Genomic DNA, 16066 nt, shown 5'->3' with positions numbered 1-16066 from the left:
CATTTATCTAATATTTTATGAATAGGCTTGCATGTGTTTTTGGTAAGCCACATGAGAAATAGATAACAGTCATATGGTAGACATGACTGGTATTCCCTTATATCAGGTCCTCCTTTCCTTCTTAAACATACAGAAGATGGTACTTCCCAAACTTCTTGCAATTACCTAGAGCCATGAACACAGATTCGGTAAATAAAATGTGACTGGGAGTGACATTTGAGCTGACGAAAATGAAAAGTCTTTTAAAATCCCTCCAGTCTCTCCCTGTGTTCATACAGAAAGTCTGTCAAAAAAGTGGAGCCACGAGATCACAGCAGTGTGAGTGGCTGACTCACATGTAGGACAGCTGCCTGAGGGGCACCAGGACGGGCGAGAAGTTTTCAGGAACAAGAAATAAACTTTTACTATGTAAAAAAAAAATTGTGGATTTGGAGGTTTGTTTACCACAGAACAAACCCAGACTATCCTAATTACTATAAGTCTTTAATTTGGAAGCCGAATCCATTTTTAAAAGGCTAATTATTATAACATATAGAATCCAAATTGGATAATGACTCAAATGGCACAGAGGTTTATTTTTTGCTCATTTACCAGTCCATGGAGCTTCTACAGTAATTATAAGGATGGGGCATGGTATCTCTTATTTCATATAGTCATTCAGGAACTCAAGGTGGTCAAGTTTGTAGTCTATTTTTCCTATGATTTCCAAAGTTTACCCAGAAACTGAAATTTTGCTGGAACAAGAGCAAAGAGCATAGAGAAATGCACATGACAGTGTTTTTGTTTGTTTGTTTGTTTGTTTGTTTTAAATAAGAACAACTGGAAGTAACATATTACTCTTTTTCACCTGTTGGCTAGGAAACTGCCATGTGGCCATACCTTACTTCCTGTAAGGATAAAAATGTCGTTGTTCAGCTGTGCCTAGGAAAAAGAGAAAATGAATTTTGCTGAACACAATTTTTCTGTCATGGATGGAGGAACTTACTTTTTATTATATAACCAATGATTACTGCTTGAATTTAAAATAAGGCATCTATATTGGTTTTTCACAAAAATAAATGAGAAAATGAATATTTTGCTTTAATTCTTTGAGTCTTTTTGTTACTATTAAAGTAAGTACATGTTCTTTAGAGAAAATATAGAAAGTAAGATAAAAGTAGTTAAACAGAAAAAGTCATCCAATAACTCCCAGTGGTCCCACCATAACTACCTTATTAGTAATAAGGTAACTCCCTATCTCCATTTTACCACTGAAGATGCCAAGCCCCAGGGAGTCTAAGAAACTCGAAATTAGGAAGTGGCAGAGCTTAGGGGAAAGAAGAACCAGAGGAGCATTCACAGGGCGAGATATAAGGATATAGCATGAATTATTAATAAAGAAACAATTTACAAGTTATTTTAGTATCTTGCATTTCTAATTATACAGAGAAGGGGAATAGAACAGAAGAAACATGTCAAGGCAAGGGAGGTAATAAAATCAGCTTTAAATATGTTATTTAGGTACAAATTGAGATCCAGATGTATGAACCTGGGTACAGGAAGGAAAACTAGCCAGGAAATTGAGATTTATGTGCCGCAATGGCCGTGCTCAAGGCACTGGTATTAATGGTTGTAGATGGAAAGACAGAATCCTTAGCTACAACACAATTTAAGAGTTAGCGCTTTTATGGATTGCTGAAGTCTGGGATTGGTTTTTACTTCTTTTCTTAATGTCCTGATCTGCTTCCCTAAAAGGTTCCCACTGGAACACAGCTGGATGCATCAAGGCAGGTTAGCCAAAATGATGAATGTGGCAACTAGTTGGCCACCTGGTATTAAACATATCCAGGTGTTCAGTTCTCCTCAACCCCAAGGCTGTTTTTCTTAACCATTGTCAACATCCATTATTATGAATATGAAAAGACAGGGAACTTGGAGAACTTATTTTCCTCCAGTGTCTGTTATTAATTAGCTCTCTGAACTGGGAGGAATTACTTTTCTACTCAGGACTCTGATTTCTTCATATCAAAAATGAAGAGAACAGACTAAATAATTTCTAACTACCATCCAGCTCTAAAACTTAGAATCTATGACAAGTCATTCTTTCAAAGTCTCCAAATGCAATACATTCTTCTGCTTGTATAGAAATGATTACTTTGTATGTGCCCCATAGTCATCTACATAAGTGTTTCATCAGTCTTACTAGACCATAACCACCATAGTGCAGAAAAGCAACATTACCCTCTGTGTCTCCCTTGGCATCTAATACAGAACTCTGCACATAGTAGGCAAAAACAAAAATTCAATAAAAATTCAAACAAAAGAAATGCATTTAAAACTTAAAAACTTTGTGTGGTTTGCTGATTTTTCTGATAATAATGCACTAAACTTTAGAATCCATGATTAGTAAAGAATGCTATGAAACATTTGACTTAAAGCAGGATGACTCCTGGATGCTTGTCAAATAAAGTTTGAGTAGTCCTACAATAGTTCTCATATCTAAAATACTAATATATATATATTTAAGTCTCTAGAACATATACCTCAAGGATCTGTGACCTGAAGAAATCTCCTGATTGCATATGTGCTTAGGGTGGCAATATTCGTTTATATTCCCTCCTGGGTACCCGCCTCTACACTGCTTTGACAGCTTGTCAGGAGTACATCTTGTCAAGGAGGATTTTCCCTTTGGAAACCTTCACACAGCTTGTGTCACTAGTGAGGAGAAAAGGAAAAAGAGCAAGCTTGTTTCATCCTATTAACAAATATGTATAGGTTGTCTCCTCATGCAGCTGCACAATTGGCAATGGAGAAAGTTAATTTTATGGTTGATGAAAGCCTCTCATTTGTGATGACAAACTCAGGAACTCGAAAAGTACTGTTAACTCTCTCTAAACCATTTTGAAGTGTATTTGCTTTTATAATTGTAGTAATGAAAATAGTATCTTTCCTTGTGTAAGCAGAAATGGTTCAATATTTACATCAACACTCTAGAAATTACTGGATAATTTATCAATATAAATCTTAACTACATAGACTATTTTGATTATATCTTCTTCCTCCTTGACATTTATGTCTTTCTGCAGTATGGTGTTATACAAAAATTACTAAATTTGTAGTTATAAAATGTTGAAATAAATATACAATCTAATGCTTGTAGGCTATGAGTGCAAGTTATTTCACTGTTTAGGATCTCAATTTTCTCATATGTGGCTGATGATTAACAGTACTATATGTTTTTATTGTCACAGGATCATTTTGAGGATAACTGAATAACCATTTGTAAATACAGGTATATGTATGGTTTTTCCACCTCACCACTGTCAGGCAAATATTGCTTCCAATGATTTTTAATCACTCATGAAATAGAATCTTACACATTTCCTGTGTTGGGCAATTAGTTGGGCTGTGCATGAGCCATTATTATGCAGGTATAATCCTCAAAATTTTGCCATTCCCTATGATCATGCATTATTATTCCCCATTTGACTGATGAGAAAAGTGAGGTGCAAAAATTTTCAGTTATTTTTCTCACTTGTACTAATCAAATCTCAAGAGTTTGTGGTAATTTAGTTCAAATCTACGATTTTCTGCTTCTACTATGCAATTTTAAATGGGGTCATTATGGACAGTATCTATTGAAATGAGAGTTGAGTAGATCCCAGAATAAAGTGAAGCAGGAAGCCATGCTACGGTGTGGGCATAGGGTGCACCACAGTGAGGAACTGGTAAGGGCAAAGGCTTTGAGTCAGGGAGCATTGCAGTCTTCATGGAATACCCATAAACCCAGTGTCAGTGAAGTTGAATGGATGAGAAAGAAAAAGCAAAAAGAGAGAAAGTCTAAGACATTGACAATTGTCAATCCCTCAGACCACGGTAAAAAATTATACTCTAAGCACAGTGAAACGTTATTGCAGTCTAACTAGGGAAGCATATGATCTGATTAATGTTTTAAATAAATCATTCTAGCTTGTTTGTAGGGCACACAGCTTAGCAGCACAAAAGTGAGGGCGGGCACAATATTGCAGGGGTTGGATAGACATGCTAGTGGCTGAACTAGGTGACAGCAGTTGAGGTAATAAGGAATAATCAGATTCGGATGCACTTTTTAGAGTTATGCCAACAAGTATATTGAATTGTTGAATGTCAGGAATGAAATACAATGAGTAAGAAAAGTATCTCAGGTTTTTTGGCAGGGACAACAATGCTAATGGTGGACAAGACATAGGGAGAAGTGAGTTTGGATGTAGAACAGGAATTTGGGATTGTGTACATTAAATTTGAAGCTTAACATTCAAATGAAGACATTGAGTAGTCGCATGGATATAAGCATTTTGAGCTCAGGTAATAAAAACAAAATTAAGGAAATACTCATATAACTCTTGTCGTGTGCCAAGCATAGGTCTAAATATGTGCACCAAGTCATTTAATGGTTAGTAATGCTTTGTCTAGTATATATTGAGTATGCATTCTGACTGCAGATGTCAAAATGCATAAGAAACTGTAGCTTAAGCAAAGAAGCTATTTAATGACCACATATAACAATATATTTTCAAGTAGTTCATTCCAGGTTGGGTTACCTTTGATCATATCAATTATCTAGACCTTATTAATTCTTAAGAAGCAAGGGTTTACACTTATGCATTCAAGGCAGGATGAATGGGCCAAGACAATTAAGTAGAGGACTTTTCTTTTTCAGAGAGGAAAATCTTCCATCAGGAGGCTAAGATCAGACTGGTGGCTCCTTATTTCTTATTAGACTGATTTTTCACCCAAAGGAATTAATGAAAGAAATTGGTCTCCTTCCACTGTTTTTAATCAGAGATTGGCAGTTAATGTTTTGTGAAAGACAACTAAACAGGAAGTTACATATTGGGTTACAAGGTAAACAAAGTTGAAACACTGAAAAAAAGGACAATCACAATATCTCACCACATCCTACAGATGGTATTTGTGATTGATGGGCATTCGTGTATGGATATGTGTGTTTTCACATATTATGTAAATTTCAAATTGTAGAAACCTACAATTAGACTAAGCTATAGTCTATGTCTCAAGATCCATTATCACACACTTGATATTTGCCAAAGGATTCAACTTTCTATTAAGGGAGAATATTAAGAGCAGAAAAATCTATACATGACAAGTAAATTTGAAGGAACCTGAAATTAGTTTTATAAGAGATGTATGATACTAGAAATACCAGAAGAAATTTTTCCCTAGAGATAATCATTATTAGTTGCAATTTGTTATAATTGCATGCCTCTCTTGCCTTCCAAAGTAAGTATTTTAAAAATTAAAAATTGATCCTGTAAAACTCATCACTATACCATAAATGTGGCCCTTTGTCTTAGCTGCTTTTAGATCCAGGGAAGGTAATAGCCAAGTTAATGAGAAAGCTTAAGATGAAGGGAAAGTTAGAAAATTAATGAGAAGCAGTTCCCTTTGGACATGATCCTAATGTTTAATATAGAAAGCCTTCAGCAATCTTTTAAGATTCACAGAAATTATCACGGTGTAGCCGTGTTTCTGGATAACTCATCAGTGATAGTAGACTTAGCATGAGACTTTTCACATAGTAGGCAGAATGTGTTACTGATTCTTATTGTAGTCAGCCTGCTACATGCCAAAGAGACTAAAGGCATTTTAATATTTCTTCTGTCATTAAAAATTTTTAAATATATTTTATTCATTATGCTATTACAGTTGCCCCAATTTTTCTCCCATTGTCCCCCTCCACCTGGTACCTCATATTCCCTCCGGCAATCCCCTCCCTCTTAGTTCATGCCCATGAGTCATGTATGTGAGTTCTTTGGCTTCTCCATTCCTATCCTGTTCTTAACGTCCCCCTGTCTATTCTGTATCTGGCAATTTTTACAACTTAATCCCTGCACCTTTTCCCCCGTTTTCCTCTCTCCCCCTCCTAACTGATAACCCTCCAAATGATCTCCATATTTACCCATGATTCTGTTTCTGTTCTGCTTTTTTGCTTAGTTTGTTTTTTAGAGTCAATTGTTGATAGTTGTGAATTTATTATCATTTTAATAGTCATAGTTTCAATCTTCTTTTTCTTAAATAAGCCCCTTTAACATTTCATATAATAATAGCTTGGTGATGATGAATTCTTTTAGCTTACCTTGTCTGGGAAGCACTTTATCTGCCCTTCCATTCTAATTGATAGCTTTGATGGATAGAGTAATCTAGGTTGTAGGTCCTTGCTTTTCATCACTTTGAATACTTCTTGCCCCTTCTTATCTGCAAAGTTTCTTTTGAGAAATCAGCCAACAGTCTTATGTGAATTCTTTTGTAGGTAACTATTTGCTTTTAAGACAAGTAAACCAGGATATTTACCAGAAACCTATTGGTGGTTCTTGAGATCCAGTTTTTTTGATGAATCCCATTATAGTGTCAGAAACTCTGCGTGGCTTCTCAGCCTCTCAGATACGGCTTGCAAATCAACATGTTTATTTGGCTCACTTTTGTTTCCTTAATAGTATACTTCGAAGAGTAAACATGTTACCATTTATGAAGTCCCATTTACAAAATTTTCTGCTGTGATTCTACCCTACATATTTTATTTAAGATGAGTTGCCAATCCTTACATCTCCAAGGTTATATTTGTTTTGTTTTAAAATTGGTATTTTATGGCTAAAGCATTTACATTTAGGCCTATTACCTGTTTAGGTCAGTTTTGTGTGATTTAAGATTGGGATTATTTTTATTGTATATTTTTCAAACTAAGATCAAGTTGTTCCAGTGCCACTTTTGAAAATACATTTTCCCTCTTGGAATTGACCTGGAATTTTGTTGAAAATCAATATGTTTAGCTCTATTTCTGGGTACTCTATTTTGTGCCATTAATCTATACATTGTTCCTATTATTTCAGTGTTATTTTAATTTTCAAAGTCTGATAGTGTAAGTCTACCAGGTTTCCTTTTTTTTTAATATTGCTCTCACTTATCTAGGTCATTTGCATTTCTACATACATTTTACAATCAACTCGTTAATTTTTGCAAAAGAGCTATTTAGATTTTTATTGAGATTTTATTTAATGTACAAATAATTTTTGAGAGCTATTACATCTCAAAATACTTATTCTTTCTATTCATAAATGTGTAATAGTTACATTTATGGATAGAAAAGTTAGAAAATAGTTAGAAAAGTTAGAAAAGAGAAAATAGTTACATCTATAGTTACATTCATTTATTTAGTTTTTTGTTAATTTCTCTCATTTTTCTGTAGTTAACATTGTAAAGGTCTTATATATACTTTGTTAAGTTTTTCTTAAGCATTTTATGAATTTGAGGTGAATGCAAATTGAATTTTTAAACATTTTATTTTCTGTGCACTTGTTGTAGGTATGTAAAACTAAGTCAATTTTTATAATAATGTCTAACATTAAGGAAATTATGAAATATTATTATTTTATATTTAACCAGGTATTTATATTTTTTATCTTCATTCATTTAAACTTTATTTATTCCCGAAGATTTGGGTTTCTCCTTAATGTCAATTATTTTCAAACCTGAAGAATATTATTTGCATTTTCCGTAGTTTTGTTTTATCTGAAAATATCTTTTTTAAGCTCAATTTAATTTTTTCTTGATACAGAATTCTGGGTTAATCATTAGCTTTTTCTTTTTTTTTTCTTTTTAGATTTTGAATATGTTGTCTGACTGCTTTCTTTCTGTAATGATTTCTTATGTCATATCTACCATCATTTGAATCATAATTCCACAGTATATAAATTGTTCTTATATTCTGGATGCTTTTAAGATTTTCTCCATATCTTTGCCTTTCAGCACTTTGACTATAATGTTGTGCCTACATATGATTATTTTCAAGTTTATTTTGTTCAAAGCTTGCTGATATTTTGGAATCTATAAATGCATTAGTGTATTTTTTTAACCAGATTTGGAAAGTTTTAGTTCACTATTTCTTTGGAAATTTCCTGCCGTAAACCTGCTCCTTTCTTCCTGATACTAATTCTCTGTTAGAGCTTTTGAAATTACCCACTGGTCTCTGAGGCCTAGTGTATATTTTTCACAGCCCAGTTTCTATATTGCTTTTTTTTAGTCTTCAAATTGGATGCTTTTTTATTGATCTGTCTTCAGGTTCACTTACATGCTTTTGTCGTCTCCATTTGCTACTTAGCCCTGTCCAGGAAATTTATGTTTTAGATCTTATATATTTCAATTCTAATATTTCCATTGTGTTCCTATTTATATTTTATTTTTATGGTAAGGCTTTCTATCTTTTACTTATTGCAAGTATATCTTGATCTCCCTGAGCATAGTGTTTGTCTAATTCCAACATCTGTTTATCTTAAATGTTGACAGCTGTTGATTTCCTTATTCCTTTAAAATGGGTAATTATTTCTTGCTCTTTGAATATGCAGTGATTTTGCATTTGGTTTTGAGCATTATGAATGTTATGTTGTGTAGTTTCTAAATTTTGTTATAGTGTTTTAAAGAGTATTGAAGCTTTTGTTTAGCAGAAAATGAACTTAGTAGACTCAAATGAAAGAATATACATCTGTAGTGGCAGTGGCTAGACTATAGTTTAGTTCTTTTTTTAAAAATTTTATTTAGTTATTTTTTCAAGTACAGTTTTTTTTGTCTATTATAGTTTAGTTCTTTAACCTTAACTCCTAATTGCTTTCAGCTTGCTTGTGCATATATATTTCAAATGTCCACAACTCAGGTTTTAGGGATTCTTGTTCTCCAGATTTTTCCTTTCCAAGAGCTTTGGTTCTCTCCACTAACTTCTCTCCCAAAATGAGGGTGAGTTTTTTTTCTGTCATTGTTACAGTCACCCCATGCCCAGTGCAGCTGCTGTGATTGTTTTCTGCATAGTGCAGCTAAAAAAGAAGGTACTTACTCCCTGATGGTTACATGTTTCAAGTATCATCTTGTCTTCAAAGGATGCTTGCTCAGCTTCCATCTCCAGTGCTCCCAGGTAGTTTGTTTTTTGAGTCAGTAGCTCCTATTTGTGGAAAGATTGGTTTATTAGGAACTTACTTTTCAATGCTGGATATAGAATCCTGGTGTACATCTCATGATAAAACCAGCAACAATACTATTTTCTACATATTTCAGCCCTTTTATAAACAAACATACTTTAACATCTATTATTCCAATAAAATAAATTAATGAAGATGACAAATTATTTTTCTCCAAAGTATTGTATGTGCATGCAAATTATACAATTGTCAGAATAATTTCTACTTTCCCTCTTTTGCTACTCTGAAATTTTACCTGTGGGAATTTTTGCATCAGTCCCATTAATATCAGTTTAGTCAATGACACATGGCCAGAAGTTATTCGGATGACCTTCCAGGAAAAAGAATGAGAGCTTTCCCGTGGCCTTATCAACTTTCTTACTGCCATGGACAGTTATATCCCAGATAACATCTTCTTCTCATTTTTAGTAATGAAAGAAAGAGGACAGAGACCAGAGCCCTGACCACCCTGAAATGCTTATAAACATAAGTGAGAAATAAATCTTTGTCACTTTAAGGCTAAGATTTTGAGGTCCTTTGTTCCTATATCATAGCAGCCTAAATGAACTGATGGAGACACAGTACATAATTTAGCCCAAGCTCACAGACAGTGTATATGCATATGAGACTGAAGAAAGGGAGATGAAGGCAGGATAAATGTAGAACCCTTAGTTATGCATATTAATAACAGCACAAAGCAATAATAACAAAAACACTGGTTTTACTAAATAAATTCATGTTTCTTTAGAAGGATTAAGCATAAAGTAGTGGACACAATTCTGCACTAAAAGTGAGATGAGCCAAATTCTGTCCCTTGGTTGGACCCTAACTCATGGGTTATAAAGCTTTGAAAGATATTTACATCTTTATCCTTTGGTTCCCCCATTTTTATAGTAATAAGCTTACCTATATAACTTCGGAGGGTCTGCTAGATCTAACGAATCTAAGATTTGATGAGTAGCAGTAAGATAAAGCTCACAGTCACCACTGCAGAACCTCTGTGGGGTAGGATACCCAGAATAGTACCACAAGGACTCCTGTTACAACAGAAAAACATTGTCTCAAAAAAAAATCCAACACTCTGACCTGCATGCTAAGACATTCATTTATGCTTAAAAATGCTGTAATACTTCTTGTTCTTTACCTTTGCCATAAGAATAAATATATTGTGACTATTCATGAGGTGAAATAATCATTGGTTTTCAAAATACCCACAGGCGTAAAATAGGCTGAGAAAACTGCTCATTTTTGAAGGAGGCCATGTTGTTCTAAACAAAGGTTTTCACTACAGCCTATTTTCTGGCATGAAAACTCATATGGAGAAGAGACAAACAAAGCCATAGCAGCCAGTCAACATACACTTAATACGGGTAAGAAATTTTATTTTTGCAAACCACTGAGGTTTTTGTACAACAAAGCTGACTGCTTTACAAAAAATGGTACCAGAAATGAGTGCTGCCCTGAGCAAACACCTCAAGCTAAGTCATTAGGAACGTGTAGGAGGCCGGTGGCAGAGCTTTTGTGGGAGGGTGAAGAAAGTCCTCAGGTATCAGCAGTGGTAAACACTAGGTACACTGAGGGTGCCAAGAATGTACAAGGCAAACAACGTGCTCAGTAATTTGTGGATTTAGGGGAATAGGTTTTATGATACAAAATTTTACTATAGTTTTTTGTTCTTAGCTACATTAAGCAAGTAATACAAGTACTAGTATATGTTCTTAGAAAAGAATTGCTCATTTGTAAGCAGGATGTAAAGAAAGAATCCAGAAACTCTCAATCTGGAGGGGCTAAGAGAAATTATTCAAAGAATCAGATACAATCTCCAGGCATAAACCAAATGAAGAACAAAACCAGGATTCCCTGTAAGATATCACTAGAGAGTGCAGTGTATCTTTTTGTCTGGGTATCATGGCTCAGGAACAGGGGATTAAAATTGCTATCTCAAAGCAGCTGTCAGTGTAGAGAGATAAAGTAGTTGAAAAGTATTGTGGTTGTGGATGACACTGCAAACAGTTGACTAAAGTCAAACCTCAATGAAAAGTGATGGTGGCTATTTATGATGTGAAACAATCACTAGTTTATAAATATGTACAGGCATAAATTAAACACATGCAAAAAAACTGCTCAGTTTCCATGGAGGCCATATTATTTAATGCTTGCTTCAGATTTCAACAAAAAGGATAATGGAAAAGAAAGGACCTTTCAGAGAGCAGAATAAAGACTCATGAAGAGTAGTGACTTGTGGAGCCAGTTACAGGGTCTGTGTCCAACTAAGGCACATTAGCAAACTTTAGGGTAAGATATTTAATATTTGCCCAATAAAATTTAAGAATTTCTGTAGCCCAGTGATTTCTGGGTACTTCCTCTTTCCCCCTTTTAAAATGGGGTGTGTATGATGAGGGGGACCAGAAACCTTTGTTTACACTCACAGGCCTCCAGGCCAGGAGGAGCTGTATCTGGATCTGATGTAAAGACTGTCATGAGATCTCAGACCCCAAGGCCAAGAGCCTGGTGGGATGAAGTTTTAGGCTATCTTCCTTGAGGAAAATAAATAGAATATTTGGCACACAGAAAGGAGAGAAGCAAATATGTTATAATCAAAAGAGAAGTCTTTGATAGATCACATTATTTTTTACAATCATTAACTTTTCCTTCTCTGTAAGAGAATTATACTTGCTCACTAATTGCTATGTTAATTTCCAGTGCCTCTTATTGGAAGAGTTTACATCCCCCAAACGTTGGCATGGGTTCAGTCATGTAGTAAGCATGTGCCAGTGGTTTGTGAGCAAAATACTATACTCTACATCCAATCAGAAACTCTTACAGGCATCCCAAATTTCTGTCTGCCTTTGGCTCACTGGTCCTCTGGCATGAGGGTGTACTTGACCCACGTGAGAGACACACCTCTATCCCAGAATAAGAAAATTGCTGAGCAGAGGTGAAGCATATTCAATGACTGATCAAAGCCACAGAGCAAAGCTTAATCTATGAGTGGAAAGAGCAATAAACATTTGGTTTTGTAAAACTACAAAAAGAAAATGGTCCCACCATAAAACCACCATTTTCTTCAATATAAAGATTTTTTAAGAAACACACCCTCTTTGGGGAATGGAGTTTATGCTATTTGAAGTATATATGCACATATTTATAATTTGCAGTGCAATTTAGGATACATATCATATTAGATCCTATGTAGGAACGGAAAAGAGGACTCTGCCTCTCAACCTTATATTCAGTACTTTCAAGAACAAGCATTTGCAAATCAATCTGGGTTTCAAATTCTTCATCTTCCAAATAGGAATATATACTCTCCAAAAACCTTTCAGGATTTCTCAAAGATCCAAAAAGATGAGTGTCAAAATAGCTTACATTAGCCCTGACTTATGTGATTCAGTTGGTTCAGCATCATTATGCAGAGCAAAAGGCTGCTGGTTCAATTCCTAGTCAGGGCACAAGCCTGGGTTGTGGGTTTGGTATGTGGTCAAGGTGTGTACAAGAGGTGTGTGCTGATCAATGTTTTTTACATTGATGTTTTTCTCCCTCTCTCTAAAAATTAATTAATTAATTAATTTAAAAAACCTTACATTAATGTGCCCATTTTATTGCATGAAATTGAAAAGATATACTTTTGAGCAAACTGATACTGGAATAAGTCTCTCTTTGAAAATGGAATTTTGTTTGCATTTAACATAAGGAATGTGTTTATTATACACATGTTCAAACACAAAATTTCAAGGAGAATATCACAGAGGTAAATATGAACTTTCATAAATGAAATCCCAAGGTTCTGTTCATTCTTTAGCCTATGGTTTTAGTAGAAAACAATGTAAACAATAAAAGTTCTGTAGATTTGACTATTTTTAAGTATAGTAAAAAATTAATATTAATACAAAGGTTATTTGCTAAAATTGTTCAGTTATTTGGGGGATCAAAATTCTGATTTTCATTACTTTTGTAATGTCACTTTAGCTTTTCTGGGGAAAAATATTTTTAGGTGTTGTTTTAAATTGTTTCTTAAATCTTTTGCCAACAACATTTTATATGCAATTACAATGAAAAGAGGGACTATGGTTTTCAATCTTCATTATATTACATTGTGTGAAGGAAAGTGACTGAAGAGAAGCGATGAGAAGTGAATTTCAATTAAGTGCTGAAGGCTGGATCAGTGTGGTTGTTCACAAGTATTAACTCATTAATCTCCCATTGAGTTTCTTTAAAGTCTGTGTGCAAATTTTGTAGGCACACTGGTCTATGCTGTGTTTCTGTGATAAAAAGACAGAAAGTGTGGTCATTTTTTCTCATCACATAATAATCTCCTTAACTGCAAATCATTAATATAACACATTTAGTAAGTGTTTATCAAATGACTGGTAGGTTTGTCCAGTGCTGTGCCAGCAGCTGAGATGTCTAGAAGAATTCTATTTCTTGTCAAGGAAAAATTACTAAGCCTCCAATAATTGTAAAATCTCATGGTAGATGATAGATATTAATTTTTTATATCATGTAAAAATATACATGCTTAAAATATAATACACACTATGAAGAAAAAATACAGGGTGCTTTGAACAGGTAAAACAGTGTTCCTGGTACAATATAGGGATGAATTTGAGGAGATTTTTCCCTAAGGCAATGTTACGTGAAATGAGACCCGAGAGGTATATGGAAGTTAAGTGGGTGAAGAATGGAGGAAAAAATAAACGTTTAGGATGGAAGAATAGCATATGTGGAAAACTGGAGATGGTAAAGAACGTGATGTCCACAGGAGTGTGAGGAGGGCTGGTGTGGCTGGAACCATGGAGCAAGATGGGTCGAATGAGACTGAGGAGTTGAGTAGAGGCTAGTTCTTACAAGGCCTTGAGATGAGGTGAAGAACTAGCCTTACATCATTCTGTTCCATCCCAACTGCAATGAGGAACAGGTAGAAAAGTTGGGAAATGCTTCAGACAAAGAGAATCATCTCTTCAGAGGCCCTGGGACATGACAAAGCATGACATAGAGGTGAGACTGCACCATGCATGGACGTGGAGGGAGAGGAGGCCAGTGGGGCAGGTGAGGCTGGGTGCTGGGAGGGGACCGAATCGTGCAGGGCTTGGCAGTCCACGTTGTGAGTCATGTCAGAGGTTTAATTCATAGCCAGTGGGAAAATTTTGGAGAATTCAAACATGATCTATCACATTAATGGCATCATTTCCCGTACATTTCACATGTCACTTGTTGCAGTGCAGACCGTGCCTTAGAGGAGGAAGACAGCCAAGAGAAGGAGGCTGAACAAATGAGTTGAATGGTACAGGAACGTACCTGCCATTTTTTAAAAAGTGCCATATTTATTGAGCATTTTACATGACATGTAGAAATATTTTGTGCGAAATTTGCTTTTTAGTAGGTATGGAAGCTTTATTAAACTATTATATTTTAAAATAATTTGCCCTCATACTTGCTTTGAAGGCGTTTCTTTGTCTAGTGCTGATGCAAGTCTAACTCAGATTGTATTTTTGACTTTCAAGAAGGCATTCTTGTTCGCTAATTAGTTCTGTTTCACGTGTTAAAATTAGTCTGTGCTCCTAATGTCTTCCATAAATGCATAAGAATTGTTGGACATCAGCATCCTCTTCTCTTAATCTTAGCACATTTATGAAATTATGTCTTTTAAGATTATATTACTATCATATTAGTTTCTTTTTTATTAAAGATTTTTATTTATTTTTTTAAAGATTTTATTTATTTATCTTTAGAGGGGAAGGGAAGGAGAGGGGGAGAGAAATATCAACGTATGGTTGCTTCTTGTGTGTCCCCTGCTGGGAACTGGCCTGCAACCCAGGCATGTGCTCTGACTGGGAATTGAACCATGATCCTTTGGTTCGCAGGCCTGCACTCAATCCACTCAGCCAGGGCTTTATTTATTTATTTATTTTTAGAGAGAGGGAGAGAAGCATCAGTATGTGGTTGCCTGTCACGTGCCCCACACTGGGGACCTGGCACACAACTCAGGCATATGCCCTGATTGGGAGTCAAACCAGCAGTTCTTTAGTTCACAGACAGGCCGATACTCCATCCACTAAGCCACACCCCCCAGGGCATTAGTGGGTTTCTGAACTCTAAAGTTACTGAACTCAGTTTCTGCCTTGAAATTTTGCTGCATTGTTCCAACTCTCTTGAACTAATATCACACAGAAATTATTGGATTTTCAAATTTATTTTGATACAATATCATATAATGAAAATCACATTTTAGTGTCCTTTTATTAGAAAGGAAATGATTGTAAAAAGCAACTTATAAAGATGGTAAAGTAAAAAATAACTCAGAAAATATCAAATCCACATTATCCCAGTGAAAATTTAAGTGAGTGGACTGAAAATAAATTATTCAAGAAAATAGGTTTGAAGCCCTGGCTGGTGTAGCTCAGTGGATTGAGCGTGGGCCTGCGAACCAAAGGATCATAGTTCAATTCCCAGTCAGAGCACATGTCTGGGTTGCAGGCCAGTTCCCAGCAGGGGACACACGAGAGGCAACCATACATTGCTATGGCTCTCCCTCTCTTCTTCCCTTCCCCTCTAAAGGTAAATAAATAAAACCTTAAAAAAAGAAAAAGAAAATAGGTTTGATCACCAGATTGAGCAAACATTTAATCCAATTTCTCCACTTTCTACCTCGGTTCAGAGATTTAACTGATTTTTAAATGTACCATCCTGCCCTTGATTGGATAAGCCATTAGTAATAAATGTAGAATATTAGGACTCGGTTGATTTATTTTTCCTTAAACTAGAAATTATTTACCAGATTTTAGACTCGATATTCCCAATTCAGAAAGGATCATTTTGGAATAGTAATATTCAGTCCAGGATATCATGGGCCCAATCAATGAACTGAATCTCTGGCTTGGGGAAAGAACAAGTAAGTGGTACTACTTCAGTATCTTTTGAGAAGTCCTGGGTTGGTGAGGGGAGGGGAAGAGAGTGCAGGATGGATGCATTTTAGCTTTTTAGTATGGAAGAGAATCGTATTGGGGGAAATGATACCTTTTGCAAGCTCTAAAGTTATTCACACCTTAAACAAAGAAGCAAGGTTCCTCTGCAGGATGAGGGAG

Source organism: Artibeus jamaicensis, unplaced genomic scaffold (assembly GCF_021234435.1).
Source record: "Artibeus jamaicensis isolate MK-2021 breed Jamaican fruit bat unplaced genomic scaffold, CSHL_Jam_final scaffold_474, whole genome shotgun sequence".
In the NCBI taxonomy this organism is placed as follows: Eukaryota; Metazoa; Chordata; class Mammalia; order Chiroptera; family Phyllostomidae; genus Artibeus; species Artibeus jamaicensis.
The sequence above is the reverse complement of the archived record's forward strand: the minus strand, read 5'-3'. Positions refer to the sequence as shown.